We start from the raw sequence: 10,845 nt of genomic DNA, 5'->3' as shown, positions 1-10,845 counted from the left end.
ATTGAATATTAAGAATGCATTGAGTGAGAATTAACAACTGCGGGAGAGAGAGCTGCATTTCACTGTGCTCTTGTTAAACGCATGGCCCCAGCCTGGGTCTCTGGTGTAGGAGAGCTGGATTCAAAGGCTCTGAAAGTCAATGGAGAAACTGCTCTGAAATGGGTTTGCAAAGCAGGGTGAGAAAATCGGGATTAGGCTTTTGTTCTTGACAGATCCACTGCCTGACCCAGAGCCCAGCTGAACAGAGGGACCTCCTTACATCGACTTCCAGAGCAGCTGGATCATTCAGCAGTTGAAATCTAGCCGTCATCCTAAACACAGCTTTAGGAGGAATATAATAATCACCAGTGTGGGGAATTGGCAGGTCGGGAGGCAAGGGGCTGCTTTGTTCCTTACCCAGGCAATGCTGAGCGTGCCGTTCCCTATCTGCTGCTGGGAGATAGCAGAGCCCTGGCCGGCTGCAGGCCATGGACAGCTAGGCAGGGAGGGGCTGGGGCTGGGCTGTGAAAAGGAAAAATAAATAATAATTAAAAAAAAAACCGTGATAAAAGGTGGACTTTTAACCCATGCGGAGTCCTTCGCAACCATCTGTGGGGCTCTTGGTTTTGCTGGATTTGGAAAGCAGACCGAGCAAGGAGACAGCAGCAATGGGCAGGAAGGCACTCAGCTGCACAGCAGAGCTGGAGTAGCACTCCCTGGGGCCGTACGTCCCTCTGGGTCACCCCTTCTCCTGCACCCCTGACTGTGACAGCTGCAGGCAGTGCAGTCCTGCATCCTGGCTTGCGCTCTGAGGGGAATCTGCCATCTTTCTTTCATCCTGGGATTTATTTGTTGCTGCTTGCTCAATTACATTATTGCAAATTGTGAGTGATAAAACCCTTAAATTACTTATAGCTCATCCTTGTTTAAGAGAATAATTAGTGTGTATCTAAACAGGGAGCAATTCTTCTCAATGGGAAACTTAGACTTTAAGGATGCTTTCCCTGTAACTTACGCTACATAAATAATTGATCATTGATTACACAAGAGTTTTATGCTGTCTAGCCCAAAGATCTCCCTCCTTCTCACGCCAAGCTGCAGTCGCCTCGTGCTGAGGGTCTCTGCAGGCTGGAGGTGCTGCAGATCCCATCTGGGGTTCTGCTCAGGGCTATTCCCACAGCAGGGCAGAGAGCAATACAGTGTCCCCTACACTGACTCCTGAATGCTGGCCGCAAACCCGGGGTGCTCCTGCTGTGAACCTGTGCTGTGAAACACCTGCAGGAAAACCCAGACTACAGGTTCCCTTAACCAAATTCCAGCCTGACAGCCTCATTGGAATTCTGGAGTTGATCACAGAGTTTCTCTAGCTCTTATTTTAATTATTTTTTCCCTTGGCCAGAAAAACTGCCTCAAACCTCCACCGTTTGCCCATGTCACTGAAACCCATACGAGTGATTTATGCAGCTGGCAGCAGGGAGGTTATTTAGCTATTGTTTTAAAAGCAGGTGCAGGGGGAGCAGGAATGGAGACATATTTCATCCACGCCTCAGCCCCTGCCACCTGGGAGAGGTTGGGAGACAGGTAGGGAAAGCTGCTCCCATTCATCTCCTGGGCTGGGAGGAGCTGGAGCCGATAGCAGCTCTCATGGTGGGGTTTGGACCATCTCTGTGCCACTGGGGATGAGGGCTCGGCTTTGTGCTGCACAACAGGTTTGAGTGGGAGGAAGATGAGGGCCCCATCGCTGTGGGTCTGGGCAGGAGGAGCCTCTGCCCCAGTCCTTGTAGGAAACCCATGGCTGCTTTCTGCCCTGCGTGGCGAGGCAGAGAGCTGTGATTTCCAGCACAACCCAGTTCTCCCTCTATGTTAATTAAACAGGACAGGAACATGGACCTGGCTTCTCTAAACAAGAAATCAACTGGAAGGTGGCTCCTTTCCCGAGCCCTGCTGCTTCAGCAACCCGAGTGGGGGAGACAGGAGGAGGAGAAGATCCCTGGATTAAATTTAATGAAAATAAATACATCAGTTCTGCTCGCAGCAGACGGGGCCCCGTTCAGGGGATGGCGAGTCCGGCACATTCTCTGGGAGCTGTAACTCTGTGCTGGCTCAGAGCCCGATCGGTGGCTTCGCACAGAGTGCTTCTGGAGGTTTGTGGGAGATGCCTGGGAGGTGAGACAGCCCGCAGGACAGTGATAGATGAAGTAATGCTTCACCAAGCTGGCGTGTGCTTCGCGAGGAGCATCCCTGTTGTGCTGGATGTTAAATACCAAATGGAGATTAAATGGTGCTGGTGCGGAAGGATGGAGGATGGGGGGTCTGACCTCTCCGCTCCTGAGGGTTTCGCTCAGCAAAATTTCCTCCAGAGTTATAAAGAGGTGTGGGGGCTTCACGGGATCAGTTTGTTCCTTGGTCTTTCTAAAAGCGTAATTTTGTAGAGCCCCCTCCCCCACTGTTACCTCAAACCAGGTATTTCCATCAGTAGTAACCTGCTCCCCTACAGTGCTCTCCCAGATTTGGTTTCCTTCACAACCCATAGCACATCTGGCACAGGTTCCTGCCTGCGGTGTGAAGACCAGCTTGCATCTGCCTTTTATCTCCAGATACTGCTTCTACAAAACACAATCGTGGAGTTATCTCGGGGCCTCTTGCTGTATGCAGTTAAAATCAGCTCACAGCTCCCGGAGTCCCCAGGGAGACAGGGACCCAACAGATGGGCAGGCAGCAAAGAGAGCAGAAACTGCATTCAGTCCCATTTCCTTGGAAAATCAGGCTGGAAAGGGTGAGCAAGCACCTCAGAAGCAGGGAAGGATGGGGTGGGATGTGGGAAGAGAAATAGCTGCTGTCAGAGTCAGAGCTGTGAGAGGGGCTGGGGGCTGATGGTCACCCCCAGCACAGAGCTGTGCCCAGCTCCCAGGGCTGTCCCTTCTTGGCAATGTTAATGAGAGGTTTGCCTGTGTCCTGCAGTGATCTGCCGGGCTTTGTCTGCTTTGCTGAGCTTCTCCAAAGCTCTGGGCTGTTTATGTGCAGGGATTTGATTTCAGGTCCATCTCGAACCCTCGCTGTGTCTCATGGTGACATTTCCCTTGCTAAATATCAGAACAATATCCATCTGAAAGCCAGAGCGAGGAAGGGCAGAGCGAGAGATGTGGGATGAAGGACAGCAAAGGGCTGGAGGAGAGGATTAGGGCAACAATAATAGGAAGTGAAAGGAAAACAAAGTCCAAATCAGGCCCCGTGGAAGAGTAAACACCAGGATGGCTGGGTGGGCAGGCACAGCTCCTACAGAGGCTGTGGGATCATTCAAAAAGCAATTAAATGCTTTCCTGGGGGAACCAGCTTAGGGGAAAGAAGGAGGCAGCTTGGACCTTCTCCTGTCCCTGCTATCTTTAATGATCTTCCAGCAGCTCGAGCCAGCTGGTGACTGAAGGCAAAGCCAGGAGTTTGTAGGGGAGGTGGGCCAAGGGGCAATGTGTGGGGCTGCAGGCAAGCAGTTTGGTTGCACGGCTCTGTAGTGCTGCGATGCTGCATGGGAGGAGTCCCTTGTGATCCTCTGTGTGGGTTCTGAATTGTCCCAACCCCCTGCAAGGCCTTGGGAAGAGCAATGGGTATTCGGCTCCCCCACTGCTCTGCAGTGCAGCACCAGTGAGCCCAACCCAAGGTCCTAGTCCTGAAAGCTTCCTTGCAACCCTGCTGGGACACACAAGTGTCTCTGCTATTCCACAGCATCTGCCTTGCTCATTTTTTATTTCATTTAATTTGTTTTGTTCCTATAGGAAGAAAAAAACAATATCCTATTCAAAGATCTCACGTCACCCTGCAGGGGCTGCACACCGGGGCTCCTCTGGGTGCTCACCCACCCCTTCCCCCCCCACAGCAGTGGGGTGATGGCAAGATGCCATCAGAACATGGGATTCTCGGGGCGGCGATGCAGCCAGCTTGACGTGCAATTTGCATTTTAATCAAGAAAGTCGTATTTTTTCCGTCATTTGCATTTAAATCAAGAGTGTTTCATAACTGAGTGTCCCTCTTAAAGGCACGCTCTGCATTTTGGCTGAGTCGGGGGAGGTTTTGGGAGGCTCTGCTCTGCTCCTGGGCTTTGCTCACAGGTGGCTCCTGCTGTCCCCTGGTTTCGCTGCTGGAGCATCCCTGAGCCTTGCACTGTGCAGGCATAGGGGTGGAAGCACCAGGGAGGAGAGACAGGGGGTGTACAGGCACAAGGGAGGAGGTAAACATTTGTAATGGCAGAGAATGCAAGGAAATTATACACTTTTTTCAAACTGTTTTGGATGGACTCAAGTGCTGCTCTTTTACATGCATTTTTTTTTTACAAATATGAACCTTTTCTCCTTTCGAGACATTTTTGTCCTAAAACCACTCATGCTCCAGCCCCAAGTGCAGCAGCATCTTGAAAAGAAATGCTGCCAATGAGGAGATGTCCTGCTCTGAGCAGTGTCCTGATACGCTTCTCCCCTTTCCAGTGTGATAAACTTTCATGGCTACTGAGTACTTCCTGCAAAAAAGAAAAAGGGGCATTTTCCGAGGGAAAAGCCCTTGCTTTAATGGGGATGTTAGATGAGATCTTGGGGTGTTGGGGTTGGGATGACGAGCTGGTGCCCACTCTTCCTGAGGCAGATGAAGATGGGCTGCACACACTTCTCACTTTGGGGTCAAATCTGCTTGGGACTAAACCCCATCCCAATGAACTCCCATACACAGCCTTGCATCCCTTCAGGATCCCAAGGAGCTGTAGGTTTCTGTCTCAGAGCCACCACCTGGCTGTCCCCAACCCACTGCAGAGCATTTGGGCACCAAGATACCACCGCAGTGCTGTGCCACCTCTGCTCCTTTGCAGAAAGGATCAGAGAGGGACGAGGCAGAGGTTGAGTAACAGTGGGAATAATTCAGGTTGATTTCTTCCCAGACTCCTCATTTGCTGGACGTGTCACCAGCCGTGTAGTATACAGGGAGTTTCGTATCAATTTTCTGCAATGCCAGGCCATAAATAAAGAAAACAAATGTCGTGCCTGTTAATCAGTGGCTGCTCACCCAAATGAGTTCCCTGTACATTTCCCTGTTCTATAATTACTTGTCTCCTGCTGCTAGTTTGTAACTTCTCAGGCTGTGGTTCTGTTTGGTGGCTTTCCCCCTTTCCTTTGACAGGATTAATCTGTTGCTTGTTGGGTTGGTTGTAGGTTTGCCTTTTTTTTTCTTCCTCTTTTTTTTTTTTTATTTTTTTTTTTTATTTATTCCCGGCAGGGGGAAGTTAAAAACCTATTGATTTGTAGGGGAGGTTTTCCATGGGGAAAGCATTCTCCAGTCAGAGCGTGGTTCCCGGTGCTGTGAGGTCCTGCTTGGATTTCAGGTGCCATCGCTGGGAGGAGGGCAGTGGGGTTAGGAAATGGAGGGCTGAGTGCTGTCTCCTTTTTCTGTTTCCTGCAGTTCTGAGAGGGCTGTCAGCTTTCGCTCTGTGCTGCCTCAACCTCTGAGCACAGCTGGATTTGGGGTTGGGTGCCTCATTTTCAGGTGGGGAAACTGAGGCAAGGAGCTGTGTTGCAATTCATTCTCCAGGAGCAGAACCCAAACTCCCCACCCAGCGCTGCAGGACAGGAGCTGGAGGAAATACCCCCGTTCGTTTCTAGGGAGGACAACTTCAAGTACAAGATTAGCAGACAAGGAACAGCTGTGAAAGCACAATGTAATTTCCCAGCCTGGCCCTCCAAACCGAGCTAAATTCATCTCCCTTCCCCTCACACCAAAAATAATTGTAATTTACACACCAAGGGGACAGACACTCCTTACGGCTCAAGGCAGGAAGGCATTAGCTGCAGCCATCACGTGGATCTGCTCCCGGGGACTGCTGCTTGAGGAGGGAGGCTGCGAGATGGATTTTTTGGGAAAGCAGAAATGAGCAGTGAATGCATCTCTGGTGCCTCCCTGGGCTGCCTGCTGCACGCAGCGATGCCGTGTGCTTTATGTCCATTGAAGCCTTCCTGGATGCTCGTTTCCCCAGCAGCCTCTGCTTTGAAGGAAGAATAAAGGACTTGCTTTCTAGTACAGCAAAGGAGAAAGCACACTGGGGAAGCTGGTCTGCTCTATGGGAGGAATAATAGGTCTATTAGGTGAATACATTTGCCGTGTACCCAGCCAAAACGTTTCATTAAAACAACGGGGCTCCACCCTCCCCTGCTAATAAATTAACCTCTGCACAGGGGACGGAGCTGCAGAAAGGAGTTATTTATTGCAGCCAAGTGCTGCAGCTCCTGCTGGAGCCCCATAGCTAATGGAGGGGATTCCTTTGTGTCCTCCTGTGACCTCCCTGAGCCTTCCAGCCCACCCCACGGAGACAGCAGCCCTCCATTGCCTCTTTATAAGCTCACATGGTTTGGGGATGACAGCGTGGATCTGCGGTGTCCTGTGGGGTTTGGGAGGACCGAGGCCAACATCCAAATGGCTGCAAGCTCGACTCTGTCATACAGCCCTCGTAACGGCTCTGGGCCTTGGCACCTCCAAAAGGAAGGCGTGCTGAGTGGGGTGAGAAACGGTTGTTTGTGTTCTCAGAAGCTGAAGATCAGATGCTCTGAGCCGTGAAGCTGCCTCGTTTCTCAGGGCATTGCAGAAGCATCTTCTGAAAGCACTCAGGTAGCTCTCCTGGACACGGAGCTTTGTGGTGGGTACTGCAGCTCACCCAACCCCAGATGAATCAGTAAATGAGGGCTGTGCATTCCAAGCTCCCTGCACTCACGTGTCTCTTTTTTGGGACACGAGGGACCTGAGTGCTTCGGCATCACGTGTCAGTCACAGACCTTGTGTTCCTCCCCAAGTTATTTATCAGGATAAATAATGGTAGGTTAGGAGCATGGTGGATGCAAATTATATAATTAATAATATGCCCTTCAAGAGTAATTTGCAATTTAAAGTGCTGTATGAAAGCCTGGTATTAGCAATACTTATTTATTAATTGCTGGCTCTCAAGTCCTCCATGGTAATTTCCCATCTTTTCCATTTTTTCCTCCATTTCTGTGGCTCTGGGAGAAGATGGGCAGTGATCTGATCAGGTAGGGGAAGCCCTTGGTGCTTCCTTGGCTTTGGTGTTTGATCTTTCTTTCCAGAGACAGCTGCTTTTGGGGGTCGGGGTCTGCTATCTCGTTTGTATGCTCTGTTCTGTTTTTTGGCTTTTATCTGTCTATCTACTTGGGAACATCTTGCTGCTCTTTGGAACTGAACATTTGGCTGATGCTTGGTGAAAAGTGTTTCCAAATGGGAGTGCAGTGCTCACGTTGATTCCTTCATGCAAAACTGACCCATGGTTGGGATTTAAGGAGTCCTGATGTCTCACACGAAGAAAATCATCTCCATATTCCCCTTAAGTGAATGTCTCCAATACACAGAGACCGTGAACCTAAACTCTGGACTTTCCTGCTTTGAGAAGTTCACCCTTCTCCCAGTATCACATCCCCATTTGCAATTGAAAGGGACTGAACCACTTTTCCTACGGAGGAATGGAGGGATGACTTTTTTCCCTTTGCAAAATGTGCAAGGCTCTGCTGAGCATTCCAGCAACCCTCAAACAGCTCAGGGAAAAAACCCACGGTGAAACATTTTCCTACAACCCCCCTGGCAACGCAATGGAGTTGCATCCCTGCCCTCATTCCCACAGCACTGAGTGCTTGAAATCAAGTTATCCCCCACCCACCATCCCCAGGGTGAGCAGCACAGCACAGCCTCATGAACAGACCTCCTCCTGCCTGACAAACTATGAACCCAGCCAGCAGAGCGAGGAGGAGGAGGAGGGGAGGAAGGAGAGCTTGGCCACGTGCATGCAGGAAGGCAGCATCGTGCACCCCACGGAGCCCGTGGGGCCACGCGCCGGCTTCACCCACTCTCTGCTGTCGAAGCACTCGGTGCGACGTGCTCGTCCTGACACTTCACTGCTTGTTTCTCGAAACCCGTCAGAACTGAGTGGGTGCTCAGATGGGTGGCATATGGTCTGAGTCGCTCTGCGCTCACCCAGGGAAAACAGGAGTGGGAAATGGGTCGGGGAGCGTGGGAAGGAGGAAGCGCTGCCATTGGGGGGCAGTGCTGCTGGCTGCTGCCTTGTGGTGAGCGTAGCGGTGATCCTGCTGCATGGGGAGACCGTGGGGAGCTGCTTCGTGGGGCTGTGCTGCAGAGTGGATCTGCAAGTTTCAGCTGTGGGAACGCCCACTGAGTGTGCTGCTGGTGGGGCTCTGGGGGTGGCACCCAGGGTGCATGAGTCCGCACATCCCAGCCCATGACACCGCAAGCAGAGCAGTGTACATGCAACTGAAAGGCAAAAAGGATAGATCCAGGCCCTCGCTGCACCTCCAAGCCCCGTGGGCTCCAAGCAGAGACCTCTGCAGGAGCTGTAGCTGCAGTGGTGCTGAGGTTTGGTGCTGAGGGAGCCCAGAAGGATGGGGACACCAGTGGGTCCGTGCTGAGTGTGGTGGGGACGCATCTGCCTGCCCATCTGGCACAGCAGCTGCTGGCAGGAGCTGGGGCTGCGTGCTCTGAGTGCGGGCAGCTGGAAGTAACAACTGGGAGAGAGGAGGAACCCACAGCACAAGGCAGGTGTGGGAGCAGCAGAACAGAGGGTTGCATCTGGGTCGATAGCCGATGTGAGTTGTGCTGGTCTGGTGGGAGAGGTGTGCAGAGCTACGTGACATCGAGGGAAGCAATAGCAAAGCTCTCCTAGGAGCTGGCAGAGCACGGTGCAACTGCTTGTGTTGGCTTTGTGGCTCCTCTTGGGTCTCTGCTGTAGTGTGGGAGGGGACAATGCTCTGTGCAGGACCAGAAGAAGTGGGTGGCGCAGACCTGGGGCACAGCTGTGCTTGGCACAGGGGTTGGGGGCAGCTGGCCCTGTGAGAAGGCTTTGGAGGACTTAATGAACCTGATCTGGGGGAAGGGCATCAGCACGTGAAGCACAATGTGATCTCTGGGGTGGGGTATGGTCTTGTTGATGGTGCCCAGAGGGACAGGTTGGTCTGACACCCACCCAGAACTACGAGAATCTGGAGACCATCTCCAGCCACCTGCAGAGTAGTGCAGAGCATGATTCACCTCCAGGAGCTCTATGGAAGCTGGAGATCAAGAAGAATTCCTGTCTAAAAGCAAGCTGGCTTTGCCCATCCCAGCTTTTCAAAGCCAGATTTCTGCAGAGATTTGTCTTCTGGGCGCTGGATTCTCTTGGTTGGATCCTTCTCACAATTCATCACCATGAGTATCACTTGTCCTCCAATGTCACGTTTTCCTTTAATCAGCCTTCACCACTCAGGCATGCTGCAGCTCCCTCAATGGCAAAACATCATCCCTCGTAACGAGCTGGACTTGGTGGGCCCAGGGGAGCAGAGACCCTATTGCTCTTCATCACCTCCAATGGATCGGAGCAGATCATTTTTGCAACAACTTTAATAAATTGATTCAATTTGGCAAGCATAAAAAGATAAAAATAAGAGAGAGAGATTAAAAAGTAAAGGAGGGAATAATGTGAGATGCTCCCAGCAATTGTGGTGGATGGTAAATCTCTTTTTTATTACTCCTTTATTATTTCCAGAATCTGAAGTTTAAATAATTAAGCAGAATAAATGGTGGATGAATATTATTTTCAAGTTTTATTTATTGATTCTCAAAGGACAGATGTGCACAGAGACCCAGGCATAGAGGAAACTAATTTCTCCATTGGTGTAAATCAGCAGAGCATCATTAGCATGAATGCCATTTAAAGGAGATTTACACAAGCTGAGAATCCAGCCTCCTAATTTTGGAAAGAAAATATGAAAGACTACGTAAGGTTTCATATATATATATATATATATTTGTTCCGTCTCCTGTGCAATTCATTTATTTTCCAATTTAAAAGCACATCCGGTATATTTCCTCGTGTAATTTAAACATGCCTCTTGACAGTGCTGCTCACTCCAAAGGTGCTTTTTGGAGCCTGCACCATGTGCTTGCAGCTGGGAGGGGATGGTGTGAGCGATGGAAGCACTGGGGGCTGCTGCAGGGGGGTCTGGGCTGGGAGCACCGTGGGCATTCACAGCCCCTGGGTGAAGGTTTCCCAGTGCTAAAGGCTGAACTCATGCTGAGTGCTGTGCTCTTGGTCATCCCCCCTCGAGCAGCAGACTTAGAACATGTGCAAGCTGCTGGGAGAGCACCCTCAAGTGCCACGGGGTGCCTGGCTCTCCCCGCACCATGCTGTGATAGGGGATGGACACCTCCAGCCGTAGCTGCTCCTCGTTTCTTCTTTCATCTCCCGTGGGTGCCCCGGGGCTCCCACCTTCTGGAGGAAACCTCCAGTGCTGTGATATTTTTGGCATTGCAGAGGAGAGTGAGGCGGTGGCTGCTGCAGCAAGAGCAATAGAGGCCGCAGAGAAGGAGAGGGCTGCGGTCTGATATTAACAGCGGGGCCAATTAAGGACGCCAGGAATTAAGGACATCTGACACCTGTAAGTAAATTAACCCAAAGGAAATGCGCTGCTAGACGGATCTCTGCTACACGGGGAGTGACATACGGACGAAGCAGCCCTGCGAGCAGACAAAAGAGGTGGTTCCCTTTGTTATACAACCTTGCCTGTGCGCTAAAACCAATTAGGGCACATCATCTGTGCAGCCGGAGCTGATGGTGATGGTGCGGGGGCTGGAAGCACTGACAGGTTTCAGGAGTCCCTAACTCCGCTCATCGTGCGAAGACAAAATGAAAAAGTGTCACAGGGAGGAGTTTCTGGTGCTTGAGTCAATCCTGAAATGCAAATGCCAGGAAAGTGGGGCTGGGTGGGAGATTCCGACTTGTATAGCGTCGTTCTGAGCTGAGGAGCTTGGATGTGGCTGTGGGAAATTGGTTTGATGCAGAGAGTC

Source organism: Cyrtonyx montezumae, unplaced genomic scaffold, assembly GCF_038088225.1.
Source record: "Cyrtonyx montezumae isolate F1298 unplaced genomic scaffold, pur_monq_1.0 scaffold_26, whole genome shotgun sequence".
Taxonomy (NCBI): domain Eukaryota; kingdom Metazoa; phylum Chordata; class Aves; order Galliformes; family Odontophoridae; genus Cyrtonyx; species Cyrtonyx montezumae.
Note: the sequence above shows the minus strand (reverse complement) of the source record.